At 38.2% G+C, this 18,470-nt stretch overlaps 2 pseudogenes across 1 annotated transcript; one reads left to right on the forward strand and one right to left on the reverse strand.

Moving 5' to 3' along the window:
- Window positions 1–5,393: 5,393 nt before the first annotated feature.
- LOC138849869 (serine/threonine-protein phosphatase 2B catalytic subunit beta isoform pseudogene) lies at window positions 5,394–6,948 on the reverse strand (annotated as a pseudogene). Its single transcript, XR_016234447.1, has one exon. The product of XR_016234447.1 is annotated as a serine/threonine-protein phosphatase 2B catalytic subunit beta isoform pseudogene (transcript).
- Window positions 6,949–6,977: 29 nt separating this feature from the next.
- The window catches only part of LOC127493255 (importin subunit alpha-1-like), a 178,032-nt pseudogene continuing 166,539 nt past the window's right edge, over window positions 6,978–18,470 (forward strand).

Here is an 18,470-nt window from a genome sequence, read left to right on the forward strand (position 1 = left end):
AGAAGAGAAAAGACCCAAATCAATAAAATCAGAGATGAAAAAGGAAATGTAACAACAGATACCACAGAAATAAAAAGAATCATCAGAAATTACTACAAGGACCTGTATTCCAGCAAACAGGGAAACCTATCAGAAATGGATAGATTCCTGGACACATGCAATCTACCTAAATTGAACCAGGAAGACATAGAGAACCTAAACAGACCCATAACTGAGACAGAAATTGAAACAGTAATAAAGGCCCTCCCAACAAAGAAAAGCCCAGTACCAGATGGATTCACTGCTGAACTCTACCAGACATTTAAAGAAGAACTAACTCCAATTCTTCTCAAACTATTCAGAACAATCAAAGAAGAGGGAATCCTCCCAAATTCTTTCTATGAAGCCAGCATCACCTTAATTCCTAAGCCGGAAAAAGATGCAGCACTGAAAGAGAATTACAGACCAATATCCCTGATGAACATAGATGCAAAAATCATCAATAAAATTCTCGCCAATAGAATGCAACAACACATCAGAAAGATCATAGCCCTGACTGTTAATGAACAACTAAATACATTATCCCTCTTAGTAGTTTTTTTTATCTGTTCTACTTAATATGACTGGTTTAATTCTGTAATTGATGCACAGTTATTCTTAAGTGTTGAAAATTAACTGAAATGTGATCCCTGTTGAACATGGTGGTGGGAATGGGAGAGGGAAGAGATGTATAATTTGGGACATGCTCAGGCTGACTTGCCCCAAGTGGTGGAGTTGGAAACATACCAGGGGATTCCAATTCAATCCCATCGAGGTGGCATGTACCAATGCCATCTCACTGTTCCAAGTGATCAGTTTCAGTTCACAGTTGGTCATGGTGAAGGGACTGGGAGTCAAAGGGAGCACATAGACAAGTCTAGTACCTGCTAACGCTAACTGATGGAGTAAATAAAGGAGAGAGTGATCCAACATGGGAAGTGAGATGCTCGGCAGACTCGTAGAATGGCAGATGTCCTAAATAGCACTCTGGCCTCAGAATCAGCCCTAAAGGCATTCGGAGCTGGCTGAAAAGCTCATGAGAGTATTTCAGTCATGGAAAGCCAAGACACTCTGGCAAAAGATCTCTGCGAGTGAGATCCCAGTGGAAAGAACAGGTCTTCAAAGAAGGAGGTACCTTTCTCTGAAGGGAGGAGAGAACCTCCACTTTGACTATGACCTTGTCTAAACAAGATAAGAGTCGGAGAACTCAGAGGGCTTCCATAGCCTTGGAAACTCATGATTGGAGCATAGGAAGATTACTGATGCCATAGACAGGAGTGTCAATTGGTAAAGTCAACAACAGGAGTCACTGTGCACTTACTCCTCATGTAGGATCTCTGTCCTTAATGTGCTGTGCATTGAGATTTAATGCTATAATGAGTACTCAAACAATATATTTCACTTTGTGTTTCTATGGGGGTGCAAACTGTTGAAATCTTTACTTAATGCATACTAAACTGATCCTCTGTAAAAAAAAAAAAAAGAAATTATCAATTCCCAACTTGACTCTCACTGGGATTAAACATGACAATAGGTCTGATCTGATTTCATCATCATTTAAAAAAATCATCTATTATTTTTCACGTTATGTTTCTGTGTGGGAGCAAACTGTTGAAATCCATACTTAATGTATACTAAGCTGATCTTCTGTATATTAAGATAATCGAAAATGAATCTTGATGTGAATGGAAGGGGAGAGGGAGTGGGAAAGGGGACGGTTGTGGGTGGGAGGGACGTTATGTGGGGGAAGCCATTGTAATCCATAAGTCGTACTTTGGAAATTTATATGCATTAAATAAAAGTTAAAAAAAAAAGAAATCATCCTCCTTCATTAGCACAAAAAAAGAAAAAAAAAAAAGAAAGATCATCCACCCAGACCAAGTGGGATTTATCCCTGGTATGCAGGGATGGTTTAATGTGCGCAAGACAAACAATGTGATACACCACATTAACAGACTGCAGAAGAAAAACCATATTATTATCTCAATAGATGCTGAGAAAGCATTTGATAAAATACAACACCCGTTCATGATGAAAACTCTAAACAAACTGGGTTTGGAAGGAACATTCCTCAATACAATCAAAGCAATCTATGAAAAACCCACAGCCAACATCCTATTGAATGGGTAAAAGTTGGAAGCATTTCCACTGAGATCTGGTACCAGACAGGGATGTCCACTCTCACCACTGCTATTCAATATAGTTCTGGAGGTTCTAGCCAGAGCTATTAGGCAAGAAAAAGAAATTAAAGGGATACAAATTGGGAAGGAAGAACTCAAATTATCCCTCTTTGCAGATGACATGATTCTTTATTTAAGGGACCCAAAGAACTCTACTAAGAAACTATTGGAACTCATAGAAGAGTTTGGCAAAGTAGCAGGGTATAAAATCAATGCACAAAATTCAACAGCCTTTGTATACACAGACAATGCCATGGCTGAGGAACAACTTCTAACATCAATCCCATTCACAATAGCTACAAAAACAATCAAATACCTTGGAATAAATTTAACCAAGGACGTTAAAGATCTCTACGATGAAAATTACAAAACCTTAAAGAAAGAAATAGAAGAGGACACCAAGAAATGGAAAAATCTTCCATGCTCATGGATTGGAAGAATCAATATCATCAAAATGTCCATTCTCCCAAAAGCAATTTATAGATTCAATGCAATCCCAATCAAGATACCAAAGACATTCTTCTCTGATGTAGAAAAAAATGATGCTGAAATTCATATGGAGGCACAAGAGACCTCGAATAGCTAAAGCAATCTTGTACAACAAAAACAAAGCCGGAGGCATCACAATACCAGATTTCAGGACATACTACAGGGCAGTTGTAATCAAAACAGCATGGTACTGGTACAGAAACAGATGGATAGACCAATGGAACAGAATTGAAACACCAGAAATCAACCCAAACATCTACAGCCAACTTATATTTGATCAAGGATCTAAAACTAATTCCTGGAGCAAGGACAGTCTATTCAATAAATGGTGCTGGGAAAATTGGATTTCCACGTGCAGAAGCATGAAGCAAGACCCCTACCTTACACCTTACACAAAAATCCACTCAACATGGATTAAAGACCTAAATCTACGACCTGACACCATCAAGTTACTAGAGAACATTGGAGAAACCCTTCAAGATATTGGCACAGGCAAAGAATTTCTGGAAAAGACCCGGGAGGCACAGGCAGTCAAAGCCAAAATCAACTATTGGGATTGCATCAAATTGAGAAGTTTCTGTACTGCAAAAGAAACAGTCAGGAGAGTGAAGAGACAACCAACAGAATGGGAAAAAATATTTGCAAACTATGCAACAGATAAAGGGTTAATAACCAGAATCTACAAAGAGATCAAGAAACTCCACAAAAACAAAACCAACAACCCACCTAAGAGATGGGCCAAGGACCTCAATAGACATTTTTCAAAAGAGGAAATCCAAATGGCCAACAGACACATGAAAAAATGTTCAAGGTCATTAGCAATCAGGGAAATGCAAATCAAAAGCACAATGAGGTTTCACCTCACCCCGGTTAGAATGGCTCACATGCAGAAATCTACCAACAACAGATGCTGGCGAGGATGTGGGGAAAAAGGGACACTAACCCACTGTTGGTGGGAATGCAAACTGGTCAAGCCACTATGGAAGTCAGTCTGGAGATTCCTCAGAAACCTGAAGGTAATCCTACCGTTCGACCCAGCCATCCCACTCCTTGGAATTTACCCAAAGGAGTTTAAATTGGCAAACAAAAAAGCGGTCTGCACCCTAATGTTTATTGCAGCTCAATTCACAATAGCTAAGACCTAGAACCAACCTAAATGCCCATCAACGGTAGAGTGGATAAAGAAATTATGGGACATGTACTCTTTAGAATACTATACCGCAGTAAGAAACAACGAAATCCAGTCATTTGCAACAAGATGGAGGAATCTGGAACACATCATGCTGAGTGAAATAAGCCAGTCCCAGAGGGACAAATACCATATGTTCTCCCTGATCGGTGACAACTGACTGAACACCGAAAAGGAAACCTGTTGAAGTGAAATGGACACTATGGGAAACGGTGACTTGATCAGCATAGCCCTGAGTGTTAATGGACAACTTAATACATTATCCCTCTTAGTAGTTTTTTTGTCTGTTCTACTTAATATGACTGGTTTAATTCTGTAATTAATACACAGTTATTCTTAAGTGTTGGAAATTAACTGAAATGTGACCCATGTTAAACATAAGAGTGGGAATAAGAGAGGGAAGAGATGTATAATTTGGGACATGCTCAAGCCGACTTGCCCCAAATGGTAGAGTTAGAAACATACCAGGGGATTCCAATTCAATCCCATCAAGGTGGCATGTACCAATGCCATCTCACTATTCCAAGTGATCAATTTCAGTTCACAATTGATCATAATGAAAGGACTAAGAGTCAAAGGGAGCACATAAACAAGTCTAGTACCTGCTAACACTAACCGATAGAATAAATAAAGGGGAGAGTGATCCAACATGGGAGGTGAGATACTCAGCAGACTCATAGAATAGCAGATGTCCTAAATAGCACTCTGGCCTCAGAATCAGCCCTAAAGGCATTCGGATCTGGCTGAAAAGCCCATGAGAGTATTTCAGGCATATAAAGCCAAGACACTCTGGCAAAAGATCTCTGTGAGTGAGATCCCAGTGGAAAGAACAGGTCTTCAAAGAAGGAGGTGCCTTTCTCTGAAGGGAGGAGAGAATCTCCACTTTTAGTATGATCTTGTCTAAACAAGATAAGAGTCAGAGAATTCAGAGGGCTTCCATAGCCTTGGAAACTCATGACTGGAGCATAGGGAGATTACTGATGCCATAAACAGGAGTGTCAATTGGTAAAGTCAACAACAGGAGTCACTGTGCACTTACTCCTCATGTAGGATCTCTGTCCTTAATGTGCTGTGCATTGAGATTTAATGCTATAACGAGTACTCAAACAGTATATTTCACTTTGTGTTTCTATGGGGGTGCAAACTGTTGAAATCTTTACTTAATGCATACTAAACTGATCTTCTGTAAAAAAAAAAAAAAAGAAAGAAAGAAATTATCAATTCCCAACTTGACTCTCACTGGGATTAAACATGACAATAGGTCTGATCTGATTTCATCATCATTTAAAAAATCATATATTATTTTTCACTTTATGTTTCTGTGTGGGAGCAAACTGTTAAAATCCTTACTTAATGTATACTAAGCTGATCTTCTGTATATTAAGATAATCGAAAATGAATCTTGATGTGAATGAAAGGGGAGAGGGGGTTTGAAAGGGGAGGGTTGTGGGTGGGAGGGACAGTATGGGGGGGAAGCCATTGTAATCCATAAGTCGTACTTTGGAAATTTATATTCATTAAATAAAAGTTAAAAAAAAAAGCAGAAGAAAATCCCTGCATGCATTATGTGTATTGTTAGCAAAAGATTGAGGTTTGCCCCAGTCCATCTGAGGCACAGCAAGTTGCATAACATCATTACCACTTTGTAGGGTCTGCCGTCCTCCAGCCAACACTCCACTAGGCAACATCCTGTGGGAGTCAGGCCCTTGAGTGTCAGCACACTTTCACTCTCCTCCCTGAGAACAGAGAAGACTCTTGCCATCTTGCCAATTGCTCGAATTTTGTTTCTTATGATTTCTTTCTGGGCTGCAGCTGAACCTACATCAAATTGGTCTTCACCTTCAGTCATTAGTTCATCATCAGAGCAAATACTCAAGACATTTACCAACATTTTGGTCACTTTTTCCCCAACAAATGGTAAAGACCATGTGAAGACATCCATAAAATTGGGTAACCAGTAAGGATGTGGAGAACAGTTAAACTGTCGAATATTCATCACATTATTTTCATACTTTAATACAGCAGCTTTATTATTGTAGACATCTAAGTAATTAGGTGCCAAAAAAATCGTTATTAATGAAGGGAACCCTGTAGTTTGACTTTTTCTGTACATTCTATAGCCTGCATCTTGAGCTTCATGAGCTCTAATAATCGATAACAAATTATTGTTTTGCAAAAATTCACACACTGCTGGATAGTTATAAAAATAAGAACATCCTCGAACTGTATTGTGACTAAAATGTTCCTGTGATTTTTCATTTCCAAAATCTTCAGAAGGATCGGACCATAGCAAGTCACACATTGGTCCAAATGCAGGTGGCTCTTTGAATCTATCTAATCTCCTAATATCATCCAGTGTGTGTATTTCGGGTGAAAGTCCACCATGAACACAAAGAAACTGTTGGTTTAAAAGTGCAGCAAGAGGCAGGCTATCAAAAGCTTCCATACAAGCTTCATAGACTCTTTCTGAATATTTAATTTTACATTCCTGTTTAAAGGTAAAATATTCAGTAAGGTGTCTGCATTCATGGTTTCCTCTCAGAAGAAATAATGTGCTTGGGTACAGAATCTTTAAGACCCATAAATATAAGACACACTCTATACTAAAGTAACCTCTGTCCACATAATCACCAAGAAAAAGGTATCGTGTATTAGCAGGTGATCCTCCTACTTCAAACAGTTTCATCAGATCAAAAAATTGGCCATGGATATCACCACACACTGTAATTGGAGCTTCTACTTCTATCATGGTTTTCTCTCTCCGAAGGATGGCAGCACCCTCATTGATAATTCTAAGTGCAATTTCTTCATCTACTCGACCTTCTTTTACTAAGTGGTTCTTCAAAACATCAACCCTGGGTATCCCGTCCACATCAAATACTTCTTCAGATGTCAAACGATGTGTTGGAGGGAAAGGGACAGCTTTGACGACGCGGTCAGCCCCGGGAGGGGGCGGCGGGGGCGGGGGTGGGGGCGGTGCGGCCCGCGCCGGCTCCGGGGCGGCCATGCTGGGCCCGGGGCTCAGCTAGGCGTTGGGCCGGGAGGGGTTTGGGGGCGGGGGCGGCGGCTACCAGAGCCAAGCGGCGGCCCCGCCGGGGAACATGGCGGACCCTCCTATTTTGATCTTATATACAATTTGCTACTCATGCTTTCTTTTAGGTTTTGTTTGCGTGGAATAACTTATTCTGTCCTTTTACTTTTAGCTATGTGTGTACTTAATTGTGAAGTGAACATCTTATAAGCAAAACAGACTTTTTTTTTTTTGTCCATTAAATCACTTTCTCTATTTTTTTAAATATTGATTTATTTATTTGAAAGGTAGAGTTACAGAGAGAGGGGTGGGGGGAGAGACAGAGAGACAGAGAGAGATAGAGATAGAGATAGAGAGAGTGACAAGCTGAAGCCAAGAACCAGGAGCTTCATCTGCGTCTCCTATGTGGCAGGGACCCAAGGATTTGACCATCTTCAACTGCTTTCCCAGGCACATTAGTAGGGTGCAGGGTTGGTAAAGGAGCAGGAGGGACTCATTCTGGAATTTATATGAGATGCTGGCGCTGCAGCCGATGGCCTAATATGTTGTGCCACAGTGCTGGCCCCCACTCTGTATCTTTTAAATAGAGAATTTAATCCATTTACACTTACGATAATTGATAGGTAGGGTCCTACTATTGCCATTTTGATGCTTATTTTAAAATTTAATTTAATTTCATTTTCCCTCTTTACAATCCTCCTTTGTGGTTAATTTTTATCTTTAGCAGTGTGCTTTGATTCTTTGATTATTCATTTTTATAATGTATACTATAGATTTTTGTTTTGTGGTTATCATGAGGCTTACAATAAGCATCGTTTGTTTACAGCCAGTGTTTTTGAAGTGCTAATGACTTGACACTGATTATAAAGGTAGGAAAAGAAGCAAAAAAGGCTAATAATATTTTTGAAGAACTCTATACTTGTACTGTATTCCTCTGCACATTTTGAGGTTTTGCTTTTCCATTTTACCTCATTATTTCTACCTCTTGATATTTTCCAACTTGTTAATTTCTCCTCCAACTGTGTAATTTCAAATAGCCTGTCACTGAGATCATGGATTCTTTGTTCTGTTTGCCCTATTCTGCTATTGATGCCTTCCATTTCATTTAAAAAAATTATTTGAAGGCAGACTTACAGAGACAGAGAGAGAAATAGAGAGAGAGAGAGAGAGAGAGAGGTCTTCCATCTGCTGATTTACTCTCCAGATGGCCACAATGGCTGGAGCTGAGCCAATCCGAAGCCAGGAGCCATGTTTTCTCAGAATGTGTTTTTTTTCCCTCATATTTGAAGGACAGCTTCGCTGGGTACAGTATTATTGACTGGCATTTTTTATTTAGTACTGTGAAAATCTCAGCTCACTCTCTCCTCATCTGTGAGAAATCTTTAGTCAGGTCAATTGTAACTACGTTGTGTGTGACTTGTTTTCTCTCACAGCTTTGAGAACCCTCTTTTTATCTTTAATCTTCAAGGGCTTGATTATAATCTTTCTTGGGTAGACTAGGATGATTTGAATCTCACTGTGCATTTGAATCTTCTCCAACTATGTGTTTTCCAATAGTCTGTCTTTGTGTTCACTGATTCTTTCTTCTATTTGATTTATTTCACTATTGATGTTTTCTATCTCATTTTAAATTTAATTTAATTTACTTTTTAGTTGAAGGATTTATGTTTGATTTATTTTAATTACTTCCATATCTCTCTGTCAAGTATTAAATGTTTCTCTATGTTCTCTTGAAGTTCATTAGGTTTTCCTAAAATAGCTATTTTAAAGTCTTTTTGTTTCAAAACCAATAGTCATTTTTTTCTCACTTAATAATCTGAGAAATAACCAATCCAAGGCTAGTGCAGACATTAGAGCCACAGGGGAGGCCAGAATCATTGTGGTTTTTCTGCTGTGTCCTCTTTAGACTGAGGTTTTCATCCTCATGGTCATAAGAGACACTGACTATTGATTGAATCTCCTTACAAGGTCAGGAATTGGGGGAAGAGCAAAGATTGAAACATGCAAAGACAAATCCAGGTAAGAATGATCCGTTTTGGAGGTACCTTTCTCTGAAGGGAGGAGAGAACCTCCACTTTGACTATGACCTTGTCTAAACAAGATAAGAGTCGGAGAACTCAGAGGGCTTCCATAGCCTTGGAAACTCATGACTGGTGCATAGGGAGATTACTGATGCCATAAACAGGAGTGTCAATTTGTAAAGTCAACAACAGGAGTCACTGTGCACTTACTCCTCATGTAGGATCTCTGTCCTTAATGTGCTGTGCATTGAGATTTAATGCTATAACGAGTACTCAAACAGTATATTTCACTTTGTGTTTCTATGGGGGTGCAAACTGTTGAAATCTTTACTTAATGCATACTAAACTGATCTTCTGTTAAAAAAAAAGAAAAGAAATTATCAATTCCCAACTTGACTCTCACTGGGATTAAACATGACAATAGGTCTGATCTGATTTCATCATCATTTAAAAAAAATCATCTATTATTTTTCACTTTATGTTTCTGTGTGGGAGCAAACTGTTGAAATCTTTACTTAATGTATGCTAAACTGATCTTCTGTATATAAAGAGAATTGAAAATGAATCCTCATGTGAATGGAAGGGGAGAGGGAATGGGAAAGGGGAGGGTTGCGGGTGGGAGGGACGTTATGGGGGGGAAGCCATTGTAATCCATAAGCCGTACTTTGGAAATTTATATTCATTAAATAAAAGTTAAAAAAAAAACAAAAAACAAACAAAAACAAAAATCAAAAAACAAAACAAAAAAAAAGAATGATCCCTTTTGAAGAGTTTTTTTCAGAAGACCACACAGTCACATCTGCTTATTTGTCAATGGCCAATGTTATGGCCTAGTACCAGTGTAATGGACTAGTAGGAAAATCTTTAGAGAAAACATAAAACATAGCACTAATCTGGAAGCACCTGGATTCTCTTATTATGGAATATGAGAGTGGATATGAGGGAAGCAACTAGAAATATATGCCATTCAGTTTGACAGCCTGCCACAAACATGCATAAGGATCCATGTGATAAAGATGTTGCATTTGAATTAAAAGATACCAGTGACAAATGAGTACTAAAAATACCCACAGGTTTCATTGTACATAAGACAATTTTACATATGCCTTTTGTTGATTAAATTATTCAAAAGGAAAGTAAGACATTGAAAATGGAGTTACAGTAAAAATATTGTATACAAACTTTTTGTGATGACAATAAAGGATTAGAGAAGCATAAGCTTTTTTTTAAAGATTTATTTCTTTATTTGCAAGTCAGAGTTAGACAGAGAGGAGAGGCAGAGAGAGAGAGAGAGAGAGAGACTGGTCTTCCATCCGCTGGTTCACTCCCCAATTGGCCACAATGGGAGGAGCTGTGCCGATCTGAAGCCAGAAGCTTCTTCTGGGTCTCCCATGCAGGTGCGGGGGCCCAAGGACTTGGGCATTTTCTGCTGCTTTCCCAGACCATAGCAGAGAGCTGGATTGGAAATGTAGCAGCCGGGACTCGAACCAGCACCCATATGGGATGCCAGTGCTTTATGCCAGGGTGTTAACCTGCTGTACGACAGCGCTGGCCCTGAGAAGCATAATCTTAAAATTAAGGACTAAAAATTAATAAGGCAGACCTGTTTTTGTGATCAAAGACTGATAAATATAATTCCAATCTCACTGGAAAATCTCATGTGGATTGTTCTCTCAGTGAGACTTCTCATATGTACACATAAGCAATGGGACTGTGTATGTAACCATTTCTATATTGGGAGTATCAGCAGTGTTAAGTCCTCACATTATAAAAATAAATGCATTGATTATATTTTTAAAATATTAAAACTTATTCTGGTGTGAATGCTCACAAGATTCATAAATATCAATGGAGTCCCATAGGCAGTGATTGCAGGATAATTGAGATGGTTGTCAACCTCGGCAACACTGACACTTTAGAGTACACAGTTATTTGTTGTGTGGGAAGCCTGTGCATTCAGCAGCTCCTTGCTATCTTCCCACTATGCACCAGTTTCTGCATTTCTCTTTAGCTCTAACAACCAAAAATACATCCAGACATAGCCAAATGTCCTCTGGGCAAGAAAATCATTCCAGTTGATTTGGAGTATACTACTGCTGTAGAGGAGGTTTGACAGTTTTCCTATAAATGGCCAGAGAGCAAGTATTTCAGGCTCTTTGGACCACTTAGGCTTTCTGTCACATATTCTTCCTCTTTAAAACAGAATAGAAACTCCTGAAACCAACCCAAACATCTACAACCAACTTATTTTTGACAAAGGAGCGAAAATCAGTCCATGGAGTACTGTCTGATCTTGAAGTTTATAACAATGGGCTGGACACTAAGATCCAATTCTAAGGACTAGACTTAATACCCTTTCCTTCCTCCAAAGGGGAGGCAGGGTGTCACTCTTCTTGCTGCGCTGCTTGGATCTAGAGGAGGAGTGATGTGGAAAATTCTTTACTGCTTCCTTCAATGTTACTTTTCTTATTATACTAAAACAAGGCACTGTGGTCTCTCACTTGGCTTCCATAGCTTTTGAGAAAGTGACTTGTGTACACAGCAGTTCAAATTGGTGTCTCTGTGAGGAGACGATAATTTTCTGTTTCTTCTTGGATTAATTTTGGTATGTTGTATTTTTTAAATGGATTTTAACCTAGCTTCATGTAAGTTTTCTTATTTATTAGCATGAATTTGCTGCTAGTATTCATTTATTATCCCTTTAATGTCTATATTATTAATCATGAAGTCACTTCTTTTATTCTTAACAGAGTTGTGTGATACAGCATGTGAATGCTTTGTCTGTTGGTGAATGGCTATTTTTATGTAAGTGCCCATTTTAATTTGGGTCAACCTGACCTTAAGTAAATACTTCTCAGTCCTATCTAAATTAAAAGCAGTATATACTGTAAAAATGAGGGTAGTGAGTTCTGACAAAGACAAGGTAGATCACTTGTATTCAATAATACAAAGGGACATGCAATGAAAATCTCATCAAAGTGATAGCTGCACATGGGTGAAAGGTGTTATCAGGCTCTGGCCACACCAACCATAGTGGAATCTCAGACCTGCTGATGGACAGCTATCATAAGTTAATCGTGAATCATATAGCCTGTGGCTTTGACAGTATGTTTGGACCAAGTGAAGCCCAAGATTGTTGAGGCCCAGAAAGCTTAGTTAGTAGGTACAGCTGATGCACCCAAGAAGGTATTTTTTCCATGTTCAGGACTTTTAGATATTAGAGAATAGGAAATATTATGAAGCTTGTTCTGTAAAAATATAGAGCCCATGATGTAAAGCTATAACTAACTTTTGTTAGCAGTTCAGTGCACAGATCTGTGTTTCTAGAATGTAGGTGATAAGGGAAGACAGATGACTTAAAATATATGTTCTGATTTATGTCATTGTCAACTGCATCCTGGGCCAAAAGGCGATTACATGGTAACACCAACTGCTTCTGTTGTAGGGACTTGTCCACAGAACTGTAGGGCATATTTTCCCCATCACATGACCTTGGTTGTTTCTGGTTTATTTATTATATAACCTCTGACCATGACTTTAGAATTTAACACAAATCATGGATTTATCCTTAAGCATAGCTTATTCAAAAATAATAAGCAAATGAGCAACATCAAAGGTTCTAGTTGTTATGAAAATGGTACATGAGTCAAGGTGGTTGAAACCCTAAGTCAACTGGAGAAACTAAAGAATCAAGAGGTAAAAATGAATTCAAGGAACAACAAAACCTCATGAAACCCCTGGAAAGGTTGAGGTCTGTTTTCACCTACTTTGCATATGGAAGGCAGATGGCTGTAGTCTTGGGTAGAGGGTATGCATGAGAGAATTATCTGGAAGAACACAATGGATGATGAACAGTAACTCAGAAATATGAAGAGCGTTATTATTATCTAGCCTAAACAAATGTGGAGAGACATTTTGTGGACCTAAGTGACTTAATAGCAAGAGGAAGGGGCGACAGCATAGAGTACAAGGTTTCTGCTCACAAGATATATTCATGGACCCCAGAAACAGAGAATTCAAAGTGGAAATGAAAATGAAGAAGTCTTGAATATGTAAGAAAATCATCTCAAATAGGATCCAGTGACTGGGCTGACAGCAATGTAAATGTCTAAGCTTTTCAAGAAGACAGTAATATATCACATGCCAGTTCTCTGAGACAGGTGAAGTTTCTTTTCAGAGAGAGAGTAAACATAGAGTAGTGGCTATTATGATAATTAAATGGCAAGAGGAATTAAACTAAAGTTCTTAGTCCAGGAGTAGGAAATCAATGAGTGCTCAGTAAATACTAGTTGTTTTTTAAAATTTTTTTCAAGATCTGGTGTGTTGGATTCTTTGAGTTGTCAATTGAACTTCATAAAAATGTCTGTTTTGCTACCCTTTTCCTTCAATATAATTATCAAAAGAAAAGGTCTTACTATAAGGCAAGAAGAATTAATAATTTCTATGAAAATGATATATATTTGCATGAAAATCCATGAGCTTACAAGTAGAAGAGTCCAGAAAATCTTTTTCCAGAGTAATATAAATAATTGGAGAGTGTTAGAGGTTGCCTGGGCAAATAAACATGTGTGATACATTCTTTAAATAGGTCCTAGAAATTATAGAGGAAATGGATAATGAAGGAAGGGTTTTCTTGTTGGCTGACTTAGTTAACACAAGGTACCACTCTGACAGCTTATTTTTTAAAAGTATAGAGAGTAATAAGGTGAATTGGTTTGCTGGAACAAAATCTGGCTAACAAAGAGTTACATATTAGTTTGCAAAATAGATATGATTAGAACTTTGAGGTAAAGCAATTATTTTTTATTATAAGTTTAGAAACTACAGAAAAGTAGAGTGAATAATGTAACGAACATCCATATTCTCATTAGTACTTGACAATCGTTCACATTTTGCCTAAGAGTCAATTGTTTCTTTAGTTTGCTAATACTGCCAAATGCCAATATGGCAAATAAGATAGCAATAACAGTTTGATAAGTCAGAGATAAAGGAATGGAGCTATTTATCAGCATAGTATCTCCTCCTGATTTCATATCATGTATGGTGTTCATTTTTGCAATCCTTTTGTGCGCTGTGGGTGGATTTCTTTCTGAGATTTCCATAAGGAATCTTCATGCCTTTAATTTTGCCTTTTGAAACAAATGGGTGGCCATTCACTATCAGTGGGAGACTCATTACTGAGAAAAGGGAAATGATGAATGATTCAATTTTTATTGAGTAATTATATTGAGAAATACCTGTATGTATGCGATACAATGCTGTACTTCAAAATGAATCTTGAATGCATATATCAAATAATATTTCACCTTTATATACTGCTCTTTTTTCCTAATAGCTTAAAATCTTTACAATTTATTTATTTTATTTTCATCATAAATCTACAATGAAGAAGTTATAATTTAGTGATTAACATTCTAAAGGGAAAATGTGTCTTTTTGACATTTTATTTGAAAATTGAAAGAGTATTGTCTCTTGCCAAGAATTGTGAAGACTACAAACTATATTGAAACATAAATGAATACAAATTTATGGTGCAGGTATCTCTTTTTTCTTGAAAATTTATATATTGATGCTCATAACCCATAGAGTAGAAAAAAAGCACATAAAATACTATATGCTTTGTTTTATGATGGTAGATGGTGTGATTTGTCACTGTACCCCTGAAAGCCATGCCAAGCATTTGTCTCTAGTAAACCTTGAAAGCATAAAATCAGCTTAAATGTATGCCTTTATAAAAGAGAAGGATGTTGGCAGGTTTGAGGAAGCCCTGTTACATATGAATAAGAAAGATAATCAAATCTGTTTAAGGCAGTTCTCTAAAAGTTTTTTGATAATTCACTCCCAAAGCATGCAATTTTTATGGAAATGTATTTGAAATAATATATTTCATTGAAGAATATAAACCAAAGTATTATTAATGGTGATCTATTCTTGTAAGGATTATATAGGCTTTTATATCCCTATTTATATTTTCTAATTTTTTTTTAAATTTAAATTTTTATTATTAAGAAAGTGAAGAAATATATGTTTTCAAAAAGAGAAGTATTTGTGAACTCTTGGAAATTTTCTTGTAAGAGGATTCCTACCCTAAACAGCACATTTACCAAACCATAGCATAGAGGAAATAGATTCTTTGTTGTGCTTTTAAGTTATTACCCCTATAATTCTTATATGCCTAAAGAGTTAGAATTCAGATCCAAAAATCAATATTTGTTAAGCACTCTCTATGAGATTAACACTTTAATATGTATTATGAGGTAAAATACATATAGATAATAAATCCTGAAACTTTCTTATTATGAGCACATTAGTCGTTGTAGACAATACATACAGACATAAAACATTAGAGAACAATCAAATGCTAAACTACATCAGTGACAGTTTAGAAAACAGAGGGGGCAGCCTGGAGCTTGGCTTTTAAAGAAGTGTGGTTAAGAAGCCATGAAGGTCATACTATGGAGGAACTTATTTTTTTTTTTTTTTATGCCCTGGGCAGTTAGGACTCATATCAGTCTTGATTAAGAGAGTTATTAAAGGCATTCTATTTTAAGAGAATTAATACATACATTCTCTGTTGAATAAGGGGAAAGACTTGGGGAAGAGTGACAGAAGAGACTGGCTCTCGCTGATTTCCCTTTCCTCTCTCTTCTACAGTAAGAGAACTCTGGGATTTTTAGTGGGTTATATAGCCATCTACTTACCAGCTTTCCTTGAATTTAAGAGTGGCCATGGGAGTATGTTCTAACCAGGTTTTGTGAGTATAAATAGTATGTGATACTTATGAAGACATGTCCTTAAAAGATGGTGATGCACTATTTATCCTCCTTTCTTTCATACAGCTGCTATTGTGAGAGAGAGAATGTAATTTCTGTTTTTTAGAGGTATATTAACTAAGGTCTTTATTTCATATAGCTAAACCTGTATTGTAACTAATTTGCAACTTGTATGTGAAAATGAGGGACTACATGTAGCAGAACCTTTAATAGATGTATTTATTTGATGATGTCAAGGAAAGAGACATTGAAGAGTATAAAGGAGGTGACTTTATTTAAGTGGTGTGGCAAAATGGTGGCCATCATGTCTTTGAAGACTGGATAGGAAGTTTATGGGTTAAGAGAGCCAACAACACCATTAGAAATGGTAAGAAAGATTCAACATTTGTTGGCTTCTTTTTGTCTCTCTGTCCCCCACCCCTTTTAAAAAAAGATTTATTTATTTATTTGAAAGTCAGAGTTACACACAGAGAGAAGGTGAGGCAGAGAGAGAGAGAGAGAGAGAGAGATAGAGAGAGAGAGAGATTCACTCCCAAATGGGCCACAATGGCCAGAGCTGTTCTGAATGAAGCCAGGAGCCAGGAGCTTCCTCTGGGTCTCCTCCATGGGTGCAGGGGCCCAAGGACTTGGACATCTTCGACTGCTTTCCCAGGCCATAGCAGAGAGCTTGATTGGAAGTGGAGCAGCTGGGACTGGAACCGGCACCCAAATGGGATGCCAGCACTGCAGGGGGTGGCTTCACCTGCTACGCCACAGCACCAGCCCCTCTTTGTCCCCCCCAGCTTTTTTTTTTTTAAAGATTTATTTACTTGAAAGGAAGTAACAGAGAGAGAGAGAGAGAGAGAGATCTTTCATCTGTTGGTTCACTCCTCAACAAATGGCCACAATGGACAGTGCTGTGCCAAGCTGAAACTAGGATCCAGAAACTACATCTGGGTTTCCGATTTGGGTGTAGGGATCCTAGCACAAAGGTCATCCTCTGCTGCCTGCTCAGGTGCACTAGTAGGGAGCTGGATTGGAAGTAGAGCAGGTGGAACTCAAACTGGCACTCTGATGGGATTCTGGTGGAAGCCTAGTCCTCTGTACCACAATGCTGGCCCCTTCTCTCTTCTAAAAGGCCCTACAATAAATACCTAATTTGCAAGTGGAAATGGAAGGAAATATAATTCTATGCTTAAGGCGATATTAGCTGACTGGGGGTCTGATAATTTGGGGCCTTAAAGGGCTGTAAAAGTCAACTGATTCCATAATCCAATTTCAAGAAATTACAGAATTCTTAGCTACAGCAGGAGGTAAGAATAGAGCTTCACATACTTTCTCTGTCAGTCTATGGGAATTGATCCAGCAACAATGGTGAAATTAAGTGTGTTGCTTTGTCATAAAATTCTATAGTCTCATTGGCTTTCCATTCTGGCTGGTTACACTGGATTGTGTTTTAGGAAGAACACAGAGTATAGTAGGTAAAATGCCAGCTTTCAAGTCTAGAAATGATGTATAAAGGAAATCTTGAGCTATGTTTATCCCTTAAAGTACAAAAAACTAGGAACCTAACAAATTTTTAAAAATATTTATTTGGAACAGTTACAGAAATGGAGAGGCAGTGGCAGAGAGAGAGAGAGAGAGAGAGAGAGAGAGAGATCTTCCATCCGCTGATTCACTCCCCAATGGCTGCAGTGATTGGGGCTGGAGCAGGCTGAAGCCAGGAGCCAGGAGCTTCTTCTGGGTCTCCCACCTGGTTGTAGGAGCCCAAGGACTTGGACCATCTTCCACTATGTCCCTAGCCACATTAGCAGAGGGCTGGATCAGAAGTGGAGCAAATGGTACTTGATCCGGCACCTATATGGGATGCTGGTGCCTGAGGTGGCAGCTTTACTCACTATGCCACAGTGCCTGCACCTCTGGTAAATTTTAGAAGGAATATTATGAAATTACCAAATATCCCACACATCAGGCCTGCCAAAAGCCTGGCTACTCCAATTATGATCCAGGTTCCAGTGCCAGGGAAAGCTGTGGAAGATGGTCCAAGTCCTTGGACCTCTGCACCCAAATGGCAGACCTGGATAGAGTTCTAGGCTCCTGGCTTAGGCTGTTTCAACAGTTTAGGCTGTTGAAAGCTTTTGGAGAGTGAACCAACAGATGGAAGACTCCTCTCTCTCTCACTCGCTCAGTCTTTCCCTTTCTTAGAAACTCTGCCTTTCAAATAAATATAAATATAAATATATAATTTTTTGATAAAGTGGAAGATTAGGGAGCAACATGCTATACACGGTTAGGGAGAAATAATGAGGAGAAGTGTAGAAGGTATATATTCAATGGAGATTAGAAGAAAAAACTTCCCCAGGAAGCCCCACAAGAGGAGAGGAACCAGCTTGAACTGGCATGGTGAGTGTTGGCGTGTACTCAGATAGCTCAGAAAACTGAAGCCAGGGTTTACAAGATGGTAGAATAGCAATAGGATGATCTGAATCATGCAGGGCAAAATTGAGCCATGAAGACATAGAAAACTTAAATAGACCAATAACCAAGACAGAACTCAAATCAGTATTGATGACATTCCCAACAAAGAAAAGCCCAGGACTAGATGGCTTCACTGCTGAATTCTACCAAACATTTAAATAACTAACTCCAATACTTCTCAAGCTACCAAAAAAAATCAAATACCTTGTAATAAATTTAACCAAGGATGTCAAAGACTTCTGTGATGAGAATTACAAAACATTAAAAAAAGAAATAGAAGAAATAAAATAATGGAAAAATCTTTCATGTTCT

The sequence above is a fragment of the Oryctolagus cuniculus genome, chromosome 5 (genome assembly GCF_051225735.1).
Source record: "Oryctolagus cuniculus isolate XC-2025 breed Fujian yellow rabbit chromosome 5, ASM5122573v1, whole genome shotgun sequence".
NCBI classification, from domain to species: Eukaryota; Metazoa; Chordata; class Mammalia; order Lagomorpha; family Leporidae; genus Oryctolagus; species Oryctolagus cuniculus.